The sequence below is a fragment of the Buteo buteo genome, chromosome Z, assembly GCF_964188355.1.
Source record: "Buteo buteo chromosome Z, bButBut1.hap1.1, whole genome shotgun sequence".
In the NCBI taxonomy this organism is placed as follows: domain Eukaryota; kingdom Metazoa; phylum Chordata; class Aves; order Accipitriformes; family Accipitridae; genus Buteo; species Buteo buteo.
Genome location: NC_134204.1, coordinates 56,539,116 through 56,564,429, shown reverse-complemented (window position 1 = coordinate 56,564,429; position 25,314 = coordinate 56,539,116). Strand labels below are relative to the sequence as shown.

General features: G+C 43.3%; 1 long non-coding RNA gene across 4 annotated transcripts in view; it reads right to left on the bottom strand.

Moving 5' to 3' along the window:
* LOC142026506 (uncharacterized) overlaps positions 1–25,314 on the bottom strand; it is a 126,675-nt gene that overhangs the window by 67,169 nt on the left and 34,192 nt on the right. The window contains exons 4-5 of one of the 4 annotated variants that reach the window (XR_012648842.1): positions 15,676–15,856; positions 14,721–14,931 (exon numbers count right to left, since the gene is read on the bottom strand). The exons of the other annotated variants lie outside the window; for them this stretch is intronic. This is a non-coding gene — a long non-coding RNA (uncharacterized LOC142026506). Of the gene's footprint in view, positions 1–14,720; positions 14,932–15,675; positions 15,857–25,314 lie in introns of those variants that run through there. 4 annotated transcript variants of the gene reach the window in all.

Below are 25,314 nucleotides of genomic sequence, written 5' to 3'. Positions count from 1 at the left end.
AACCGGAGAAGAAAAGGAAGGTCAGGATCACAAAATCTTCACTCTGCACCTGACCAGTTTCATGACAGATGTGAGGACTTTTCACATTGCAGCCACACAGAAAACGAGAGTCCTTAGCAATGATCAGAGAAGAGCTGGGTGCTCTCTAGGGTCCAGCTAGGCAGGCTGTGCTCTCTCCCTGCTGACAATGCAGAAAATCGCTATGGAGGATCGTGCCTCTTCTTCTGATAGATGCCATTTACTGAACAGGAGGCGGAAGAAATCTCACAAAAAGGGCCAGGAGGTCAAGCCCAAGTGGAGGCTAAAGTTCTGAAAGCAGTAGGGTTTGCTGCATCAGGTTCTTTGGATGGATCGCTGGAGATGAACTTGCACCTTGTACCTAGTGATCAGAGCTGCAGCTTGTAGCATTGGTGTGGCAATTCTTGTAGCAGTACCAGAATAAACCCTAACCAAGAGTGGTAATGTGAGGAGGTCACCGGCTGTGCACGACACCAGAGTAATGCATCCCAGCCAACCCCAGCAAAAGCACTGGCCTTCCTGAGGGCTTGGCAGTGCCCTCAGCAGCACCAGTTCCTGAAGTCTGTGCAGTGGAGAGGAAACCTCTGCTGCTTTACATTACTAAAGCAAAGGGAGGAAAAACAGAGAAGTGTGAGCACTTAGAAGAGAAAACGCTTTCCCCTCCAGCCCCAAGCGTGTGACTTTTAACAAAATCTTAGAAATTTGGAGAGATGTAGCCATGATTTTTGAACAATAGGGATGTATAACTGATAACCTTCATCCCCCAGTCTCAGAATAGGGGGCCAAAGACCTGAGTAAGTGATTAATGAGTTATTTGGATGTTTCTCTATAGGCATGTTTTCTCATGTTTTTCTAAAGTTTCCAGTTTTTGCTTATGACTACTCTACAGTTTACTTGGTGTTCTGTGAAAAATACGATCCTCTTTCACCAAAAGCTAGCAAGAAGGAGTTCTAGCAATGAGGATTTAGCAATTAATTATACGACCACCATCCAGAGGCTTTCACAAGATCAAGCTCTCATTTTCTTTTTGTAAATCCTTACCTTGATTCTGATTTGTTTCTTCAATGATGTTTTTATTAGTTCTGTGTTTGACTTCCTGTGGCAAAACCACAAAGACTGCAATCCTGCAACGACTTTCTATAGGCTGATTTCTAAGAAAGTGTGTCTTTAGCAGGACCAGTTAAGTTCTTTCAGTTAATCATTAAGCAAGTGCCTTAGTAAGCTGGAGGAAGTATCACACAAAAAGATCATAAAACAATTTGTGTGCAAGGGGTCTGGGGGGATTCAATTTTTAGAGATGTATAACAAAGAAATGAATCTTATGAAACATCTTACTAAATGCCTTGAACTTTTTTCAACAAATCACGTAGTTTCTGCAAGTTTATTGTGCACTGTATTTGATAAAAACTATGCTTTGGTGAATAATACTGTCATGGCAGATATTTTTTCCTGATACATTTCAGAAAGCTCGCAGCTGTATGAAAACAAAACCCTCCTAATTGGAAGCCTTCATCTAACAGCAATGAAAGGCTTTCCCAAGTCCCTGAGCCACACACTGACAGTAAGAGCCGGAAAACTGCATTTCCCCTGCAAGGCTTTACATTCCCGCTGAGGGGCTGGTACCTAAGGGGCCGGTATACTGCATGCAGCCGCCCGAGACTTCACAAGGCAGCTGTCTGGCAGGCAGGGGCTTGTGTCCCCAGCGCCCGCAGGGACCTGGCGGCACACCCCGAGCCTGGCCCATCCTCCCTCTGCACGGAGGCATCCGCATCACCAGCCCCCTCACCTGCCCCATCCCACACGGGAGAGACACCAGCCCCTTCCTTCTCCCGCATCCCTCCTCCCATCCACCCGCCCTCCGGAATGACTCACACCTGAAGCGCTCAGGCAGGGTCGTTAATACAGCCGTCTGAAAATTACTTTTGGGTGGGAATCTCTAAAGCTTTGGGGTTCTCATAGTTTTCATGATTTACTTTTTTAAAAAGGAAAACTCCAAATCTTAAATAAATTAGTAAAATGTCAGTGGAAACCATTCCTGTGAAGGGCTTCAGTCCTCCCTTGACATTTTTAATATCCAAAACTGGAGTACTTTAAAAATATTTTATCTTTTTTTTTTTTAAACGAAAAAACTGCTTGCCCAACATTGGAAGGGACTTCTGTTTCATAAGAAATGAAGATACCATGGCAACCATAACAGTTGTTTGCATTTTGGCTAAGAAACCAATTTTCCACTGAACAAAGCAAGTCCTGGTGAAGGGTTTTCACCTCATTTTGAACAGGAAAAACCTTCCTACCTAGGGCCACATGAAGCACATTGCACATTTAATCATGTGTCCCAGCCAACTAGATGGACAAATAACCATCATAACTAGAGAACAGTAAAACTTACACAAAAATAAGTGTGGGATTTCTTTGTCCCCTGGATGTTGGAGGATGCCAGAGTGACGTGCCTACTAAACTATAGCTGTTACTCAGCCTCTTCTCTAAACGGTAATCGCTTCTCATGTTTTGTATTATGAATGGAAAATAATAAAATAGGGCTTGCTGTATGCAACTGCTGGGTGGTATTTATTTATAGCTCTACTGGGGATAGTGTGACTGGCTGGGCAATGCAGTATTAATCATCTTTCCAGCAAGGAGCAGGAAAGTATTCTCAGAATAAGAATTAGGCATTAAGAACCATATTGTATCTATTTGGGAAAATCGTACACTGGGCAGGGTTGCACCAGGGGACAACTGTGCCCAGCACATCCTAGAGGGAGCATGTGCTGCAGTGGAGGATACAGCATGCTCTTCTCAGCTACCCAGCTCTGTGGGTGCTGCAGAGGGCACAGCAGCACAGGAAGAACTGAGCATTGCTTTCTCCCCATGGCCTGCCTTCCTCTGCTGCAAACAGCCACCAAGCAAAGGTGAAGCAGCATCCCTGCCTTCCAGAAAACAGAGGAGACCCCTGCTCCACAGAAAGGCCAGGTGAGATGTTGGCTGAGGTGCTGGTGTTGCATGGTCACATGCGGCTAGAAGACCTTACAGCTACGAAATGGGAGCTAAAGCACTGAATAAACCTGCAAAAGGGTCTTGAAGCACTAGGACCTCTGCAGCACAAAAATTAAAAAAAAAAGAAGAAACGAAGTCATCACATAAACCTCAACAGAAAAACAAGCAGCCCAGACACAGCTGAAACTGACAAAGCTGGCCAAGGAAAAGCAGCAGGTCAAATTGCAGCCTGGGGAGTCCAGTGCTCTGCAGCCACAAAGCTCAGAGCCAGAAAAGAACAGAGCAATCCAGCAGAGATGACTGAAACCAGGTGCAAGAAGCAGTGACAGCCAGAAGGTGAGGCGCAGCCAGAGCAGGGAGAGAAAAAGTCCCCAGCTCCCACCAGGAAACCCAGACCCTCCCGAAAGCAGGGATGCTGGCTGGAGCTGGTGGCTCTACACAGCTCTGCAAGGATGGGGACCAAGGAGTACTAAGCAACGTTGAAAACCACAGGGAGTGGTATTCCAGCAGCACCTGGCTATGCTACAGAATGTCCGCTAACACTCCAAGAATGCCCTTATTATTACAGCTACAGGCTGAGCAAACTAGTGAAACCAAAGAGAGAGGGTGGAAATGGAGGTCAGGCACATACAACAGATCAGAACTGCAGCGTCCAATAACCTATTCCCTGGCCATTGTCCCTGTAAATAGAAGTGCTAGTATTTAGCTGCCAAAATGTTAATTAAGCTGACTAACATTCAAACTCGAAGAACACATTTTGGGCTGGTATTTCTTTGAAGTGAGTATATTTCCAGGCTAGCTTTTCATTGCAGTATCTTAGCACCACTGAAAGAAACGCCCATTGTATGTCTCATTTTTCTTTAGCAACTACAAAGCAAATAGGGTGCTGGCTGAGTGCACCTCCACAAAGTAAACCAGCATTACATCTCAGCTCTTCCTCGCATCAAGCAAGCCCCAGTGCCAGATTTCCAAAAACAGATACTGCTCACTCTCCCACAAGACATTCCCCTGTGCAAAAACAGAATTATGATTTAACCAATATTACATACTCACGGTGGAGTGACATGTGCCTGGAATACAAAGAGATGGCAGATGCTACCTCCATAGAAGCCAGGAGGGACAACACATAGGGCTTACCTGTCAAAACTGTACACAGGCATGGCTCCTTTAAACATCCTAGGAGAAATACTGCATGCGGAAACGCGCAGCAGCCACTGCACTTCCCAGTCACTGTTTTGTACCACTATGGCTATAGGAACTAATTTACAGTGGCACACAAGTGGTGATGTGCAAATAGCTGCTGGGCAGACTCTGCAAGTGTGATGATCTGTAACCTGCAGTCCCAAAATTTTGCAAGTGAACAGCAACTGTTATAGAAACAGGACTGTGTTCTTAATTGGTCAAATGGGCTAATAGTGTTGATACCTAGGCCATAAACTTGAAATCCAAAGAAGAGAGTTCAAAGAACAGAGATGGGTTACAACACGCTGACAGACAGGCTGAGTCAGTAATGAGGGCACTGAGAAACAGGAGAGGTCACCAGTAAGATGTCCCTGCAACTTTCACACCATATACAACAGATATTACAATTGCACTCCATAGGCTCCTCACTCCTGGTGTACAGAGCTATGTGTTTCAGCTCTGCAGCTGGGAGGTTTGAAGAAAGACACTGGAATAGCACCCAGCTGCTTTAGGCTCCTGACATGCTTGTGATCCCGCCTCAACCCACGTAACTCATTGTCAGTGAGGGAAGTTGAGGGCCACGTCTACCTGGTCAGATCTCTGACTCCATGAGTGTCCAGCCCCCATTTCTTAATTTGATATTTAATCTTGATCAGCAGATCTTAGGGCATGCTTGTGTCGAGCCTTCAAAACTGCAGCTCTGCCCTGCTCCCCATGCTACAGACATGGCTGTCCTCTTGGGGGATGCCTAGGAAGAGCCAGCTCCCACCCCAGGAAACACAGCAGTGTGTCTGCAGAAAATGCAGCATATCCCTGTCAAATCCCTGTGAAATCCTCACCTCATTTACCAAGTGCTGGCCTACCTTGGCTCCCTCCCTGTTGTCAAACCCACTATTACAGGAGACTGCAGTATAACTGCAGCCCTGCCACCCACCATTGCCCTTGAAAGACAGCACACCCCTGGCTTGTGCCTCCCTGTGCACAGCTGGAAAGTCAGGCAAACTCTTCTCTTGCCTCAGACACCAGTTCAAAGCCACAGTGTGGCCAGGAGCCTAAAGCAGAGCTCAATTTTTCAGGGCACATTACAGGATGGCGTACCTGCAAAGCTGTGCTGAGCCTGCCCTCTAGGACTGTGACATGAGCTGGAGGCTCTCAAGTGTCCACTAGACTGCTGCTGAAGGTCTTCCCTGGGGTTAATGAACCAGGGCCCCCACATGTTAGGCTTGATTGGCAAGTGAGCATGAAACAAGCGGAAAGGGAGAACCAACGGAAGGATACAAGCAATAGGAATATAATTATGCAGTGATTCATCTTGGGCATGCTTGCACACTGGGAGGAGGAGGGGCAGGAAAATAGGGAGGAGCTGAGCCTTTTCTTTTTTTCAATTTTTTTTGGACAGGAGTGGAATACTGCAGAAAATAATTTGGAGGAGTGATTCAAAGCAGACATAGGTGGATATACAGAAAGGATCAAGGAAAATGAAACAACCCTTTGATTCTGCATGAGTGATACAGAACTGTGCTTCTACAGTGTGCAGTGAACACATTACTGAGATCACAGATTAAGGGGGTTAGCAGGCATTTACAATCCCATCCTGAGCAGCTGCTTCTCTCTCTTTGTAGCATTAACCTTCATGAAACATATCAGCATTCACCAACCTGAAGGAAAAACTGTGGGATGAGAATTTTCATAGGCAGCCCACCAGTAGCCTATAAATATATTTGAGTAGTGGCACAGGCAGATTTTAAGTACATACAAAAGATTGCATTTGGGAGATCTTTAAAGCATTGCAGAGCAGGTGAATTGCTTTGAAACCTTAAATTGTCATTTTGAATTAAACGCTCATACCTGCTGTATTTATCAAGGCAAATTACAGGCAGTTGTTACTGGCAGCTGGGGAAAGTGATACAGAGAATAGTCCCTGTGAACTGTGTGTGATCAGCCTAGTGGAGTATGAGTGATCAGGACTCAGGAGCAGCATGGTTATTCTACAAGTTCATGACTCTGCTCCAGCAACAGGATTGCCAATGGGGAAAGCAGCAGGTTTGCCTTCTCTCCAAGAGCCCCAAGCTCACTTCTCTGGCCATCCTTCTCTCGTGACCTCCTACTCCACCCAGTGCAGATCACCCTCAAGAGCTTGCAGGGCACACAGAGATGCTCTCAAAACAACAGCCTTCCCCCTTCAGTTCTATCCAGCAGGGCCATACTACACACTGGGGGAAGTCACACCGACAAACATTTCAGCAGCCCTGCACAGGCACTCACCAGGATGGCTGGGGGTTCCTCACATCTGTACAGGTGGCCTAAGAGTATACCCCCTTTTTGAAAAATGTAGATGAAATTTACAGCCAGATCTTACAGCAACATGTCTGGAACCATGCGTATGTCAGCCAGTTGCCTAGTGCATGGATGTTCTATTTTTAAGCCTTCTAAAAAACAATCATGGTGAATGGATGGTAAATGAATAAAGGTTGATTTTTTTATGCCTGTGCCAAATTAATTACAAATGAGCAGCAAAATAAATCCAAAGGCCTATCATCCCATCTACCAATCAATAAGTTGAAAGTATAAATATACTAGAACGATATAAAGTGCCTGTGGCACACACACAAACCCAGTGAGCTAAAAAAGGAACACAAACATTTCCAGTCTTCATCTGGATAGATGCCACAGATTTCATCAGGCTAAGCTGAAGGGGAAGAGTTTTTGTAACTGCATGATTTTTACAGACAGAGCCCCCTGTCTTGTGTTTTGTCAGCGATCTACCTAGGGGGAAGTATTTTCTCATAGCCACTAAGCAACATTGCTAGTCACATGTATGCACACATAAATCAGAACTAATGACCCAAGTAGTCTTAATGACTTCAGCAAGGGCAGGAGGCTTGTCTTCAAATACATAGTAAAGTGTTTGCTTGGGTAAGAGCCTAACTTAACAGAAACAGGCAAGCCTGAAGATGAGATCTTGCATACATCAGTTTACAGCAAAATCCTAATGCAAGATGGTTAAAAGAGGTTGTGCAGAAAGAGACAACCAAATAAACATCTTTTGCACAGTGATGCACCAAGAGCTGCAGTGTTCAAACAAATTTTGTGTCTGATAATCCAGGCCAAGAAACATTTGAGAGGCGTGAAAGAAACGGTACCAAGACAGCAACACCATTCCTGCTCAGTGCCGAAATACCACACTTCTCTCCTGGTAGAAAAGAATGCCAGATCAGGAACAATCTCTAGCTGTTGCAGAAGCAATCCCTGTGGCAGCCAGAGCTGACTTCACCTCCCTCTGAAATGACCAGGCTGTTGTCAAATGTACTCCCACATGCAGGTCAGTGCAACTGCTAGACTCCCAACCGAGTCCATGCTGCTCAGGCCAGTCTCCTTGAGACCCAGTCACTGGCAGCTCTTCATAAAATCTTCTAAGAAATTTACCACCATCTTTGTCTCCCAGATGGAAACAACCAGCAGAGATTTCATATTGTGCCTTCATTTGCTAATTAGCTGTACAGATTAAGCAAAGACAGACATACCACATCATCCACTGCAGTCCCTTGCAAAACACAAGGCTTGAGGATGTTTTCATTAGTCCCAGAAAGCTCAGCTTTGCTTTGTTTTAAATTTTTGTCTCTTTATTCTGTACTCCACCACTAAGGAGTTGTCTTATTTATGGATCAGTTTTTTCTTCTGAAAACCCAGCAGGGCTTCAGCAGACCAAGTGTGAACACACATTTTAGTGTTCTCCTTAGTAAATGCAGAAAATTCATGAGCTGAGAGCTGTCTGTGGTAAACCTGAAGTCTGTAACTCAGCCACAGGCTGCTCCACCTCTGCCTTGAAGACAGACAAGCTGCAATCACACCCCTGTACTTAGCCAGGCTCTCAGCCTTCCCAATTTCATAGGTTCCACATCAGCCAGTCCTCACAGACCCTCATCACTTGGCAGTTCCCTCCAGCCCCTTAATAGGTTTTTAGAAGTTTGTTGCCAAGCCCTGAATGCAGCAGCTGAACTGGAGTAGGTACAGACAGTGCCTACTTTCTCCTCTTTCCAAGACACAGTGCTTTTGCTCAGGCAGTGCAGGGAATACAGCATAGTCATTGCTAAATCAGCATTGACAACAGTGCGTGGCTCACTCCTCCAGCTCCACGCTTCCCACATCATTCTCACCCACAGAGAACATGTGTGTGCTCCATTTCAGATTACTTTATATTTTCCCTATTTCAATGTCACTGTGTAAATTTTTGCTCCTTTTTTTTCAGATTTTGCAATAACCACATGATGTTATTTCCCTGTCCTCATTACTCTTCACATTCTTGGTCTACACTGGACCAGCTGTAAATGTCACCCACACAAAGAGCTGTGGTCCCTTTCCAGGTCACCAGCAAGGACAGCAGCATCAGCTATCGAACACATGAGGTAGCCTTATCATGTAGGTGCACTTGAGCTGCTCATTTAAGAGCCACAGGTTGGTCAATGCCGCATCAAACAGAAAGGCATTTGTGTAAGGGAACCCAAAATCACCTTCCTCCCTCCCTCGCTTTCCCCTTCTCTCCTCTCTTACTTCCTCTTTCTCACTCCTTCCTCCCCTCTCTCCATTATCCACACTATATTTTTAAGTTTTGCTTCGTACATCATTGCATTGCTGCTACAGGATCATATTTGTACTTCCCTTCCTACACACAGCTTGGACCTCACTTCTTTCATTCGTGTCAGGCTACGGGTATGTCCCAGGAACAGGGCTTTCATCTCAGTGGTGACAAAAACCAACCAAATAAATAAATAACAGGTCAGAGCTTCATCTACTGCAGCTCAGCGTAAAAGTCCTTCACTGGAGCTGTGGAAGCATTCTTCGTCACTCCACAGCAACTGTCTGGATCAACCTCCCTGACAGACTGTTATCACCACATGACTAGCTGATCATAACAATTAACCTGTGTTCATCTCAGTGGGTCAGAAATCCCAAACAGACACACTGTCATGGGCTGTAGCTCAGCTACTTCCAGCCACTTCCTTCAGCATCTCTGTAAAGGAAGGAAACTGGAGTCAGCTGTGGTCTTTAAATCCACATGAAGGAGCAGTATGACCATTAGGTAACTAAAACACTAAAAAGCAAAAGCAGAAATAATACACCAGTTGGAGAAAACATTCTTAAATATAAAATTCTAAGCTGCAGGAGGGAAAAAAAAATCAATTCTTTTGTGTGTATGTGCTTGCATGTGTGTACATGTGTATTCACATAAATATTCTTGTGCACTCCCTGGAGTTTAAAATTCACCAACTTTGCCCAAGAAAGGCACCCAGCAAGATCAGTTCCATAAAAATTCCTTTCACATGAAACAGTGATTTATGAAGTTAAACACCTAGCAGAATGCATAAGAAATAAGTCATAATACAGAAAAAGAGCATCTGTCAATTGTCCTTGGCTGGACACTGGGGTGAATCAGTTGTCACTCCACCTCCCAGAGGACAGTGAAAGAATAAAAAGAAAGAGTCAAGACACTGTCAAGATTAGATTACCTTTGTAAGGGTGGGGGGGGGGGGCGCATGTTAAAAATGAACAGGGAAAATAAGTCAGCAGTATGCCATCCTGCTTCTTTCAGGGCAGAAGATCAAAAGGACATTCAATGATATTAAGTTTGAATTGCAAAACCAACTAGGATAAAATATTTGTTCACTCCCTGTACAGTTGTGGGGCAGAACTCAGGGTGAAAAGGCACTTTTCAGGCTAGCTAGGCTAGTCTGATTTAGCATAATTAATGGTAACACCTCAATTGCGGGGAGGTAGAGAAAACCACCTTTATTAGGGAGCTGGGGAAGGTGGTGAAGCAGATTCTTCTCAGGTTTTCAGCTGACACCGGGTTGCAGGGAGCAGTCAATACACCACAGCCTAGCAGCACCCCAGTACCCATGGGGAAGGGATCAATGAGATGGGGCCAGGCACTTCTCTTCTTGGGGTGGTGAGGGACAATGGGCAAAAGCTGAACAAGACCACTTCAGACCAGGTATAAGCAGAAGCTTTTTCTTGCATGGGCAGCCCAGCAGTGGAGCTGGGACCCAAAGAGGATGTGCAGTCTCAATCCTTAGAGTCTTTCAAGACCTAATTGGACAAAGGTGGGGTCTCTTGCAAACTGAAGTATCCTTCAGTCCACTTATTCTTAAGGATGTTAGGTCACGTGTGTAAAGAAGATTGAGTCTGGTTACAGGGAGGCTCAAGACCTGGACATCTGCAGTGCCAGTGGCATCCTAGCCCCTCTGCAGCTGAGGGCGCACTCCAAAAGCAAACACACTGACAGACCTCACTTGGCTGCACCTCTTCTATTATAATGTTGGGCACTCACCACTAGACCCTTAGAGTGGGAAGGCCTTGCTAATACCCTTTCTGTGCCCTGAGAGCCTAAGCACCATTAGCACCATGCTACACCCTGGAGCAAGACATACAGGAAAGCCTTTTGAAGACTGCAGTCACATTCTTCAGTTTGGGAAGAAAGTGCTGTGTTTCTTCACTCCCTAATTAAGCCACAGTCATATGTTCTATTGCCTGGTAATTGACAGAACTGCTGAGCTGAAAGCCAAGAACAATGGGTGACAAGGTCAGTATCCAGGTAAGAGACTTCATCACATACATGAACAAAAAAGTCACCCTTGATTTTACAGCCTGTTTGTACATTGTGTGTGAGAGCAGGTGATTTAAAATAATAGCTGTGTTCCAAAGCACAGTGTTCTGAGCGAGCAAATGCACGTGAAATGAGAAAACACTAGTCAAGAGACAAAGAAATACAGCAAGCACCTGCAAACACAAAGGAACACTGGCTGGGTATGAACCCGGTGGGTTCCATCAGTCAAAACGTTTTCTCACAACATCATAATCCACAAGTCCATCCCCAGCACTCCTTGCCACTGCCACAAAACATTCAGATTCTTTTTTTTTCCTTTCAACATAGCTAGCATGTTACAATGGAAGTGTTTTTGCATAGATAGTATAGTGTTTTAAAGAAGCTGCTTTAGTAAAGCCTCACTGTCCCCTCTCACTGGGGCTTCTCAGAAGTTTAGGGATCACTTACATAGATCTAAAAAATTAGAATAGCACAGAGTGCTTTTGTTCCACCCAGGAAGGCTTCAAAAGCTCTCTGCAAGGCCTTTGCCAGGTAACAAACACTGCCCTGAGGTTCAGGCGAACTTGTGTTCCCAAACCGCAGAGCAGCCTTGGCCAAACTCCTCGGGATTACAGTGTCTAGCTGGATGCTTCGGGCAGTCTTCTGCTACACACATCACAGGCTAGATCTGGGACTCCTGTTCTCATCAAGTTTATTCTACCCATATTTGCCTTACAGAAATGCCATCTTATTGGGAAAGCAAACCTGTGAAAACTAAATTTAGTAACAATGTTAATCATGTTTCTTACTAATTCCTGGTCCTGCAAAGCTGAAGCAACTATGGAAGATTTATCCAGGTTCTATTCAGCTCAACCGCTGCCTGAAGCATTGTTAATGAAGTACAAGTCGCAGGGTTAATCACAGTACATGTAACTGCAAAACCATATGAAAACTGTACATGGAATTTAACACATGGGGCCTTTTATAGCAAAATGACATGCAAAACTGAATAATGGTTTGACTTACAGATCCCACCTTGCATTTGACTGGCTCAGGAGAGCACTTACCTGTTTGCTAGCTAAGCTTATTTACTCTGACAGTCACTGAGTAACAGTCAGGGCATTGTTAACCCTTCTCCCCAAATGTTTCTGTAATTCTCAGGGTTATTTACACTTTAGACAATCGTTTGTGCCCTAATAGAATCTGTCACAGTGTTTCCTTGTTATCTGCATTAGTATGAACCAAGTTTAGAAGAAAGAGACTGCCAAGCGAAGTTTAGGCAGCACATGAACTGGATCTGCCCACAATTAAGGTGAGTTAAAGACCATGGCAGTTCAGTACCCATTGTGCCGCTGGCTGTTATACTGAGACTTTTTTCAGTGACAGAATCCCAGAATGGTTGAGGCTGGGAGGGATCTCTGGAGATATCTAGTCCAAACCCTGCTCAGAGCAGGGTTATGTAGAGCAAGTTGCTCAGGATATCATCCGGTCAGGTTTTTAATATGTCCAGGGATGGAGACTCCACAACCTCTCTGGCCAACCCTGTGCCAGTGTTCAACCACTGTAACAGAAAAAAAACCAAAACAAACAGCCCACAAAAAAACCCCCACAAACCACCAACCAAAAAACCCTTTGTGCCCATTGCCACTTATCCTTTCATTGGGCACCTCTGAAAAGATTTTGGCTCCATCTTTATTCCTTCCCAGCAGGTATTTGTACACAGTGATGAGATTCCCCCTGATCCTTCTCTTCTGCAGGCTAAGCAGTCCAAGCTGTCTCAGCCTCTCCTCTTATGTCAGATGTTCGAACTTCTCCATCCTCTTTGTGGCCCTTTGCTGGACTCTTTCCAGTGTCTCCATGTCTCTCTTGTACTGGAGAGCCCAGAGTTGGAGCTAGCACTGTAGATAAGTCTCACCAGTGCTGAGCTGAGTGGAAGGATCTCCTCCCTTGATCTCCTTGCAACACTTGTCCTAATTCAGTCCAGGATGCTGTTGACCTACTTTGCCACAAGAGCACATTGCTGACTGGTGACAGAGGATTAGAGCTCCATTTGGTACTTACTGCAACTTCATGCCAGTGTTAACTCCAGTGATGTCAAAGAAACCATGCGAGCCTAATCCTAGAGACATGCACTGGTGAACCGCAGCCTTTAAGCCCAACTGTATCTACTTCATTAAGTTTAGCTTTACAATGCAAACGGTCACTACACTTCAAACTGGTGCCAGACTGCTGGAAAAGGAGCACTGCAGATGGGAATATATCCTGGCATTTCTCGTGGATGGCTACATCGATGCCCAAGAGGCTGCAGAACAGGACAGTTCAACTGGTGCTCGTGCATGCTTACACCCAATGCAGAGCTGGCCTTCAACCTTCTTCAGCACCAACACCAGAGAGGCACACTCACCTCACAACTCTTTCTCCTCTTCCTGGATTGTGGCAGGGTAGCATGGCAAAGTTATCAGTACTTAATACTTCTATTAAGTGGATCTGTTAGGTCAGACTTCTTTTGCAGGAGAAAGCTTCAACAATTTTTACTGGTTGTTTAGCTCCTGGGTGCATATTTCTATTTCATTTTAAGATCTTTTCCATTCAGTTGAATCAATCCACCAAATCAGTTTAAATTCACCCCACTGGTTGAAAACAGGACACTTACACCAAACAGTCAAATCCTTCATTAGGGATATAAATTATTCCATGTAAGAAAGAAATAGTGCTTTCTCATTGTCAGTTGATTGAGGGATGTCTAACACTTAGGTGCTGAGATAGAGTATGAGGCTTCTGAAGTGTAACAGTCGCAGAAGAGATGGCTCCCAAGACACAGCAGAGTCACGCTGGTGAGCGGTGGTGTGGGAGAAGGTCCCTTCGTTTAACAGCTTCCCACTGCAGCAATAGATGCACCTGCTTTTCTCTTTTCAAACAAGTGTAAATCAGAGCTGTACCAGATGTTTTTGTTGAATAGGCTGCAAGAGCTGCACTGAGTCAGCAGTCCCAGCACACCCCACCCAAATTTCCCTGAAAGTTTTTGCTGGCTGCTCAGCAATAAAACACATGTAGCCACTTAGCAGGAAGAAGAATAGGTCACTGGGGACTTGGCTTGGCTTCTGTTCCTTTTGTTGAACATGCTTTTCCACTTTCTTCTGCAAATAAGTACAACAAAGTTCTGCCAGACTGCCCCCCTACAACACACCTATGACTAATCTGGTAACAAGACAACCATTTTAATTCACTTCTCAGCTAAGGCTACCTTTAGCATTTCTCTTGTGGACTGCTGCTGTCAGGAATGAGACCTACCCACTCGTGGGGCTCTGGCACTATCTAGTGTGACTCCAGATCCCTCCATAGCAAGCAGGTGAGCAGCCACATCCAGCGAGCAGTGAGGAGCCACGGCCTCCCCAACAGTGCAAAGGACACCAGTCCTGAATTCCTGGATGGGGAGCTCCTGCCATTCCCTGTCTTGCAGAACACACTGAGAGTCAGCCCCTGCCCTGAAGCTCCAGCCAAAATAAACAGGAAAAAGAAATCATATCTGGCTTCCATCTCCATATAAAAGAAACCAAACTCCATCCAACGTCATACAGACAATCTACAGCAAAGCCAGGAATGAAAGCCAGACCTATTCAGTTCCACTGTAGTTCCTCAGCCACTGGGGTTTTACTAAGTTACTTTATGCAGGAACATTCAGAAGAGCAGGGTACCATCTGCCAGTGCATACTAACCATTGTGGGAGGCCCATGGTAGTGCAGCAGTCTGCCTCATAATAGCACAGAGACAACCAGACCTGTCCTGCTTATGGCCTCATGAACAGGAATAAAGGGACAGAATAAAATTAAGTTAAGATTTCTTTTTTTTTTTTTTTTTTTACATCCAGCACATTTTACTCGACTGTGAATGGTCCGCAACTTGCAGAATTTAAATTAGTATATTTCAAGAATTCAGATTGATAGTATTCCTTGTGAGACAGCAAGGAGAAAACATCCTGCAGATTATTGGTCTTATACCCATGAGAAAAGAGCTTCTGCACGAGTGCTCAGTAGCTCCAGGAATGCTGCCTGATCTATTGCTCGGTCTGCCTGGTTTTGCCAACACCTAAATGGACACAGATGCATTCTCTTGGCTCTTAGAATTGTCTCCTTCGGATTCAGCTTCTGCAAAGGCTGTGCCATCCAGCAAGAAAGTGAAAGGAGAGCAAGTATTACATCACAGTTGAAAATATTTAGTTAGGAACAAGTGCCCCGCAAAAAGCTAACAAAAAATAATCTTTCACACTTCCTACCACTACATCTGGGACACATCTCACATACTGCTAGTATTAAACATCAATAAATCAAGATGTGTATGTTGCATTAGTTGTCTGCAAACCTCTATTACCTACAGAAAGAGAATGCCTTAGATTGCAAACCTGAATGTCTTCCAGATAAATTCCATTTTCTAGTATCAAGTTACATATTCTCATTGTGGTAAGGTTTTCATTTAAGAGCTTTAATTTACTGCCTTTAATAACTTTTGTATCACTAAAAATGTCCTCCTTCCTAATAAGCATATTTATTTCTAGAGAATGCAAATTCAGTAAAAAACTCTTTTAGTTGGTAGAAGAAAAGTTGTTAATTACCATGACATTCTGCAAAATGCAGTTCCAATGTCTCACTGCCAAGATATTCAACCTGGCCTTTAAACCATGGGAAAGTGTTGATGTTGCCAGTTGCCAGTGTAGAACATGTGTTTTGGGGACAGCTGGGTTTTTAGTAAGTAAAGTAGCTTTGTGATTTGCCAAGGCTAAACTCAGAGCAATCATCTATTCCTTTTCTTTTTTTCACTAACAAAAAAACCCCAAACAAACCAACCCAAAATAAACCCCAAACAACACCCCCCTTACATTTATTGAAATAGAAGATACTTGCCTCATTTTCTTATAATGAAGTTGTTGTCCAAAGTGACTCTTAAAAGACTGTCAGATCCTGAGAGACTAGCAAATGTAATGAACTTTTTGTGTTTTTAAACCCAGCTGCATTTATAATGACATCTTAAAATCCAGCATACATGATCCTGTTTTCCTTGTCTGCTGACGTCCTCCTTCTGCACCTGAAAAAAATTCTGCACTCAACCAATTTCAACAACACTTGACAGTAGGCAAAATATGGCAAAAAAATTACAATTTTCAACAAGTTGCAGAAATATCAGACAGACAGAAGACAGACATCCTATCAGTACTTCACTAAAAAGGATAATACAATGTAAGCTTGATCCTTGTTAGACACTGAAGAATCCAGGCAGGAGAAGACAGCCCATGCCCCACCAGATACCACAGAGTACGCGTCTCTCTTGATCTCCTTTGTAAGGCAGATTCAGTGATGGCAAATAAAGCAGAAAGGAAAGATTACCTTTTTCCATATGTGGGGCAGCCAAAATCACCCACTTATATGTGGCTTCCCCCCTCTGTAGTAAGGAGCGAGACTGAGCTTATACTTAGTATGATTTTGGTTTTTTTAAAAAGTCAGCTGATCACTCAACTGTGGTGAACCACATGAACCACTCTTCGCTTTATCACTTTTCCTTTTTTTTCCTTTTTTTTTTTAAAATCATTTTAGATAACTTCACATGCATGATAAGCATGGTCTGACAATCCATCTGAAAGGATCAGCCTAAACTAACACTACAGTCACCCCAACATAAAGTAGCAGGGATCCAGGAAGTCAAGAGACACACCTGTGAAGCAAACAGGCCATTTCATGTGCATGTGCTGGACCACTGCTTTATGACTTATATGGCAAATGAGGTCTCCAGAAAAAAAAGTCGTTTCTGCAGTGGAAACCCATTGTCCATTTCAGGGGACACAAGGCACAATGTGTCCACTTCTGCAAGGACCCATGGTCTGTTATGCCAATGAAGACATGTTATCCTCCAGTCTTCTAAGACTGTGGTGGCCCTAATGCTTTTTAGCTGCTGGGACTCCAAAGAAGAAAATTTTGCAGTAGAAAGAAAGAAAGTGTGTAAGGCAGAATGTGTAGAGGTTCACAAGAGCACTTCTGTATGAAATAAATACAGTAAAAGTTATTCATTCTCAATACTAATAAGAGGACAACACCCTAATATATACTAGTAAACAGAAAAAATAGCTATGACAATGTAACTTTCTCCTACACACCCCCTCTCACACTCGGCCTGAGCTGCCACATGCCCATTGCTGTGAACCTGAGACAGCCAGTGAAACCCTCAGTGCACAGACACACAAACACAAGAAAGGTCTGCAAAGTAGTTAAGCATCAGTAAAAAGCAAATATCTGTCAAAACTTGTTAAAAAATTAGAGCAAGCTCTTTCAGAAAATCTGAGCTACTGCATGGCTGTCGCTGGAAGGCACCTCTGCAGACAAACTAGTCCAAACCCCCTCCCCAAAGCAGGGTCAACTAGAGCAGGTTTCTCAGGGTTGCATACACGAATGGCAGCAGAGCTGTCTGGTGCATCAACCGCTCCTCCCCTCCTGGACAGTCTGCAGCTTGCCGATGATGCCCTCTGTCCCTCGTCCAAGGCATTAATGGAGAGGTAGAACAGCATTGGCCCTAGTATCCATCCTGGGGTACTGCTGTGGTGACTGGCTTTTAGCTGGACTTTACACCACTGATCATAGAATCATAGAATGGTTTGCATTGGAAGGGACCTTTAAAAATTATCTAGTCCAACCCTCCCTGCAACGAGCAGGGACATTTTCAACTAGATCAGGTTGCTCAGAGCCCCATCCAGCCTGACCTTGAATGTTTCTAGGGACGGGGCATCTCCGGGCAACCTGTTCCAGTGTTTCACCACCCTCATTGTAAAAAATGTCTTCCTTATATCTAGTCTAAAATGACCCTCTTTTAGTGTAAAAACCATTACCCCTTGTCCTATGGCAACAGGCCCTACTAAAAAGTCTGTCCCCATCTTTCTTATAAGCCTCCTTTATGTACTGAAAGGCCACAATAAGGTTTCTCGGAGCCTTCTCTTCTCCAGGCTGAACAACCCCAACTCTCTCAGCCTTTCTTCATAGGAGAGGTGTTCCATCGCTTTGATAATTTTTATGGCCCTCCTTTGGACCTGCTCCAACAGGTCCGTGTCTTTCTTGTGCTGAGGACTCCAGAGCTGGATGCAGTACCCCAGCTGGGGTCTCACCAGAGCAGAGCAGAGGGGAAGAATCACCTCTCTCAACCTGCTGGCCACGCTTTTTTTGATGCAGTCCAGGGTATGGTTGGCTTTCCGGGCTGTGAGTGCACATTGTCAGCTCATGTCCAGCTTTTCATCTGCCAGTACCTCCAAGTCCTTCTCCCTTACAACCCTTGGAGTCAGTTGCAATAAACTCCAGGAAAAGCTGTATGATTGTCCTATTAATTGCTTAGATTTTCGGATTTTTTTATTTATTTTTTTTTTGCCTATAGGCAAAGCCTTTTCAAGCCAATGGCTTTGCATTTCTTGTGCATGCCAAGCACCTGGTCATAGGTGCACCTATGTAGTGACTGCAGTCTCACCTATTTCTTCTCTGGCTCCAAATTTTCCCTCTAAAATTTCAACACATTCCTACTGTCCTTGTATCATCCCTAGCTTACGGTACTCTCTCCCACAGTGAATTTACATCCCTTCTTTCCCCATGTTTCTGAGGAAGAGATGGAAACCTGTCACCTTCCTGATTAGACTCCAGGGCTCACCAGTGAAGTGGTCACTTCCCCAGAGGGCTGAAGCAGTTATGGACCATGCTGGATCAGGCAACACTGCTTCATTTTTGTTGGCAGTGACTATCTGTGGAGGTGTCATGCAGCTGGGACAAGCTTCTAGACCCTTACTTCCACACAGGTTGGCTAAGGTGATGTGACACTGTGCAGCAGCAGCAGCAGCTTTTAATAGGAATACAATTTATGCTGGTCAAATGGGTGGTGTGCCTGACATAGCATCTGCTTAGCAGAGTTACATAATTTGAATAATACCCAAGTTGTTTTTAAGTTTAGATTTCAGTCTTCTCCCCTGGCTTCTGGAAGGGCAGAGTATGGCAGAGAGATGCCTTATATGCATAGAGTTGTGGCTTTTTTGCAAGACATGCTACACACCACACTGTGGAAGTGGCAGTGTAAGTAACAGCTTAGCATCCCTGCTGCCATTACACACCATGTCCCTCTGAGTCACAGTAACACAGCTACTGCCTGACTCACAGACCGACAACCGCCTTCCCACAACAGCTGAGGAAAAGAAGAAAGAGAGAGGGGCATATATTTCCTTCCATCCTGAAAACACACCCAGAGACACGGTGATGCTCCTGCTGCACGAGAAGAGAAGAGCTCCAGCAGTAAAGATGGCTGGTGTTGTGATAAGGCAGAGAGCCTCTTGGGGCCCTCCCAGGTACAGGGGAGCACACTCAATAGGAAGATGAAGGCTTTCGACCCTGAAGCATTCACACGCAGGTTGCAGTGGCTGACATTTCCTTTATATGTAAGAGAACTCCCAAGAGGTAGGTGCTGTGCAAGGAGTGGTGGGAAGGGAGCTGGATGCAGCTTTTGCAAACCAACCTCATTGCTCTTGGGGAGCTGGCTCCAAAGCATTTTGACTACAGATTTACAGGTACACAGAGGGCAATAAATCCAGACGGAAAGCAGATTCAGTGACCCTGCCTCCCTCACAGAGCTTGTTTCTTCTGACCTACAGGCATCAAAGAGAAAGGAGAACAGTTTAAAGGTACTAAGCACTCCCAAACAAGAAAAGTTTCCTGGTTAAAAAGTCCAGGATTATGGAAAGGCTAAGAAAAAGCAGGATGAGTTTTTGAGTCTTGCAGGCTATTTTAATGTAATTTTTATTACCTTCTGAACCTAATGAAATTTTATTACACTCTGACATTCCTCGGCTGACTTGTCTTGAGTTGTGAAAAGTCCTTTGCCACCCCAGAGGCATGCAAACTGGCATGAACCAATGATCTTAGCTCTTAAGGGAACAGGTCAACAAGATAGACCTGCTCTAGCAATGGCAAGAGAGGAGCAGCTCCCAGGAGAAATCAGCAGGCTGCCTGAAACCAACAACGACTGGAGCCTGTCTCTCCATGATAAGTGTCCTCAGCTCACCTGGGAAACACGCTCAACCCCAGAAGACAGCTATTTTTAAATAGGCAGTCTTGTGCAGACCACCTTCATGGTTCTTATTCTCCAAGCCCAACCAACATATGCAGCTTGGCACCATCGCTGAATGGCAATGAGGAGGCAAGGCAGTTTAATGGAGGGTACTGGAAGAGGAGGCTTTGTATTTCAGATGAACTGACTGAAACTCCCCCCACACCTGCACATCCAGAAAGGATTTGCAGTCATAAGAAGAGCTTGGTCAAGTGTCCTCTGAGGCTGTGTCCTTCCCTGTGGTGGGACAGGCCCATTTCTCCAAAGGGTAAACTCAGCTGACACTGATCTTCTGGCTTTAAAACAGATTCTCTTTGGATGGCTATGCTTTTACTGCAGTCAAAGGGCACACAGTGGACACAGCAGCCGAAAGTTTAGTTAAGATATTTTAGGACATAGAGTGGCATTATAGAAAGAAAAGTAAGAAGTGACTAACCAAGGACCTTGCAATAGTCCCTCAACTTTTCAGACTTTGATAGACCTTTAACACCTGACTTGGAAAACCAGGCAATACAGGCAATGAAGAGATTCTTCTTCATCAAAAAGCATTTCTTGTTCCCAAACAAACTGTGATGGAGACATAAAAGAAAAGTTTGCTTCAAAATAGAAAAATAAAAGTGTTCAGTCAGTCTTTTATTGGAAAAGCCTGTAAAAACTGATTTAAAAAAAAAAGATAAATGGAAGAGAGATGAAGAGACTTTCAGGTACCAATTTTTGTATTACAGCAGTGACTCCTAATAGAAGCTGGGCAAATTCTTTAAGTTTTAGGATAAACTTCTTCTAAGATAGTCCATCCCAATGAATCCTATACTTAAAGGATAATGGTTATTTAACTCAAAGAAAGAGCTCTTAAAAATAAAAAAATTCTATTATCATCTACTTGGAAAAAATTGCAGCTAAAAAAAAAAAGAAGAAATTCTGCAACCTCTTAAGTTTGGATTTACAACATAAGGTAGTTCTCTAAAATTCTTCCCTAAAATGCAAGTTTATAGCTTGAGGATCAGAAATGCAAAGAAATCAGAGGTAAATCCTTTTTAGCCATGAAAAGGTCATTTTCAAAATCTTTAACCACATGTCAATGTATGTATAAAATACCTGAGTATGAGTTAGTGTGTCCAAAAGAACTACCTAAGAATTAGCACTTTAAAAATTTGAGACAGTGGTCTCGGTAAGATTGCCAAATAACTGACATAGGGCATTTTTTAATTAAACCCCAGATTTCTAGCATATAACAGAATGATGTTAAATATATGGCCCAAATCCAGTCTTTTTGGAAAAATAGCTGGATGCTGAAATGACAAGACACATTTCAGGGAGAGACCATTCAGATTCTGAGGTGTGAAGATTCACACTGATGCACTGAATTTTAAGTAACTTAGTTAAAAGTACTCTTGTTCAACTTGTACAGATTAGAGACACAATTCATGCTAGAATTGCCTGAGAAAAACAGAAGACAAACAGAAATATATTTGAAAGAATCACAGGGTAATAAAATTAACCCAAATCACTAAGGACCACTTCTTTAGCTCTGCAAATAGGCAGAGCTACATGTGTTTCCAAAGCACATGATTATCCCGCAGAAGATTGGTGATAGCTTCGCTTTTCTTAAAGTCACTTCCTAGGGAGGATAAGGGGATATGTTATAGGCACAGTAAGGAAAAGTTTATTTGAAGTGAAATCTCATACATAAAATTAGTTACAGTAAAAAAGTCACAAAAATAGAAGAAATGGGGAACTACCTGTCAATAAGTAAACACAGCAAAACTTCTCCTTTTTCATTGCTTTTGTGGTTCAGATTCAAAATTCTAGTGATTTCAGGAAGTAGAGATTAAAACTGACCTTTGTGCCTCCTTCCTACTACTGTGCCTAAGGTAGCTGCATATTTCATGAAAAGCCACCACACACAATCTCTCTCCATTGTTGCTCCAGCTCCCAGATGCCAATTGTTAGTCAGATTACTTCATTCTCAAAGGAGAAGAAAGATCATTGCCCTTTTCCAACACGAAACACAGTGGAATTGGGCTGAACTCATAGACCCTTGAACTATACACATGGGTTATGCTGAATTGTATTCTGGAAATGAACTTCGCAAAAATCACTCAAAAATTTCTTATCCTTTCTGTTCTGAACTATATTTTATATCAAACCCATTTTTTGTAAATATAAATCATTACCTTGTAAAGGTCCATTTGTAGATTGCATCTATAGTAGCAACATTTGGTACAGAAAAACAGTTCTCTTATGAAAATATCAATCTGCATAAGAACATGAGCTTTCAGATCTGGTAAAAGAGGTAGTTCTTCAAGAAAATATTTCTTCAGAGGAGTGTTTTATGTCCCTTTTTCATCAGAAATGTATTAAAACAAAAACCCATAAAAGAAAAAAAGAGTAACCTATTAGACAAGTAGAATGCAGCTCCAGAGCCAATTAGATTCAGTCTCCTTACAGTGCCTAGGAGTAAAAATTACTTACGGTTTGCTTATGTTCACTCCCTCCTCTACAGGGAATAAAGGAGACATTTCATTTCATCCCAGAGAAAACATACACTTCTTGACTACACAGCCATACTTTATAATAGTCTCTAGTTCTCAACACCATAATTTTTTCCTCATAGAAAACAGCAGCTAAAAAAACCAAGAAAAATTCATCAATTCATCTAGAGGCATGCAAAATGTACACATATCCTCAAGATAAATAAAAGTGGGACAATACATTGGGCATTAATAATTTATTTATTTCTGAATATTTCTAGTTATTTATTTTAGTCTATAGATAAAAACAAGAGCTAGAATATTTTTCTCTTCTAGAAGAACACAAAATAATATTGCAGAGAGATGACAGAAGAGCAATGCCTAAATCACTTACATAAAACCTTACATACAAATATTCATTGCTATTAAGGTGACATTGAAATACCAGCCCCATGTCAGTCCAAATAATATAGCAGGAAACGGCACTAAATACAGAAATCTGACTGGAACTCCATCATGGAAGACCAAGCTCCTTTCCATACCATGCAGGTATTACATACAACAAGCACAAAACAAATAGGAAAGGTAAATCTTTAAATCTTTTTTGCATCCTTTGCACCGATTTAAATGACATCATGACGAGCAAAGCAGAGCAGAATAAGCTCTTATCCATGCATATAGACTAGTGGCTCTTTTGGGCTGATCAGCTGAGGAATTTTAAAAACCCAGGAAAGTATTTCAAAGCTTCTGTTTAGCAAACTCAGCGCACGTCAATTTGTCAAGGCATATCATGCTACCACACAAAATGCAACACTGCCTAGTAAGATCACACCTCTGAGTTTCTCCACTGTCAAATCATTTCCTAAAACGTGTGCTCTTCTCAAATGGAATAATTTAGCTTGGTCATGTTTAGTAACTTTGCATATTTTATTAAGCTCCTTAAAATTCACCTCTTCTGTAGTTTAGATAACAATAATGATCTACCAAGGTTCATTTCAGGTGGCCATGATCTTGCAGATAGACCACATTGCAGACAGACAGCCTGTGTAACACAGTCATTTGGCCAGTAAAGTGTGCAAAACAGAGATTTTTAAAATTTGAAAACTTTGGCTATAGAGTTTTGCATTAATGGTATTCATTTCAACACCTAACTGGCATCAGAACTTCACTTGTTTTCAGAAATGTACTCACATGCTTTACAAATGTTCTCTGTAAGGTTTGAGCAAGTGCTTAATAAAACAGTGGAATCCCATTTCTTTTTTTTTTTGTGTGTGTGAAAGAGGAATTTTATACCTATAACAACTTTTCCTCCACACTGACACCAGCAGCAATATAATCCTTAATCCTTTCTGTGAGCACCAAGAAGGCAGGACTGTAGAACAACCCTACGCTGCGGACTTTGCAGCTCATGTTGTAGTTAAGTAATGCAAGAAGTGCAAAGGCAGAGTAAGGTTGGCCAGAACCCTCTGTAAAACATCAAAGAGAGAGGTGAGCTTTGGTGTGCAGGTAAAACCTGACTGCTGCCCTCAGTATCCCTGAGAAGAACTGTCCTCTTCTTTAATATTTTGCATAGACTGTTCTTCCTAGTTATTATCCTTGAGTGGCTCACATGAATTCTGAATGCAAAACTGCTTACAGATCTCTTTTCTCCAGAGACCTCTTCCATGTAAACTTTGTCTTCCTGTCTACAAACTCTTGATCAACTTTAAGGAATATATTTAATTAATTTCTCAAAGTCTCTCTCATAAACTCCCCCTCTTCACTGATATCATAAGATTTCGTAATAAGCTGAGATCTCATATTTTTTCTGCTTATCCCTCTAGTGAATGGTTCACTTTGCAGTTGACAATGCAGTTATGAAGGCCCCGCGCAGTGACTCACTATTTACCCAACCAGCCAAATTATTTAGTTTAAATTATCATACTTTATGGCCCAGGTCATTCTCATGATCTTCCAGGAGATCTCGTGAGCCACCATGAGCCCTGCTCTCCAAAGCAGCAATGATGTCCTCTGATGAATCATTCCACATGCTTCTGCCAAGCCACTGTGACCACAAACTGTGACTTCTTGAACACAGATGTTTAAACAAACCTTCTGCCTTCCCATGACACTAAGAACAGACATACTAAAAAGTCCCAAGACTTTTCTGAGAGAGAGGGTATGTTGCAGGCTTTTTATCAATTGCAAGCTAATGAAGGCAGCAGGACCACTTTCAGCTACTGTCTCGAGCAAGTTCAAGAGATGTGACCGGAAAAGTCCACAGTTCACCCAAATAATTAAGCACAGTGATGCAAATGCAAGTACTGTGTCATGGAGCTGCCAAGCTCCAGACAACCAGAAAGCTCCAGTGGTGCAGCATTGTTCAAAGGTCTGTGCGCATGCCAATGCACAGTTGCCAGATACTATTTCTCTAACCACCCATTCCTGATGCCTGTTGGGGTCAAGATACCAAATCAGAAAGACCCCAGATGGACTTACGTGCTTAAAAGTCAGCAGCTAAACAAAAATGATTCTGCCTTTCAGGATCTGTGACTACAATTCACAGAGCTGTAAGTCCTTCACATAACTGAATTTACAGCAGCTTCCAGTTAGCCAGCAGATTTTGAAACATTTTTGTGCGATGTGCCCCTTCTTCTGCCTCATTATAACACAGCTTGTCCCTCAGCCTGTCTGGCATGACAGTTGCAGGTCATAACTGGGACATCTACGAGGCCTTCAGAAGAAGACTGAACAAGAAAAGCAGGAGCAACAGCCTTCTTTGCTTAGTATACTCAGACAGAAGATTAAAAGTTCCTCCTGAGGCTGGACCTGCAAGTTTCTTTGGCACATAAGGCTGCAGAAAAACTAACTGCCAGAAATAAGAGCAGACAGTGGTCAGCCTCCTGTAACCATAGGGCACCCGGTAAGCACACTGAAGAGGCAACACTCATTTCCAAAATGTGCGGGAGAAAA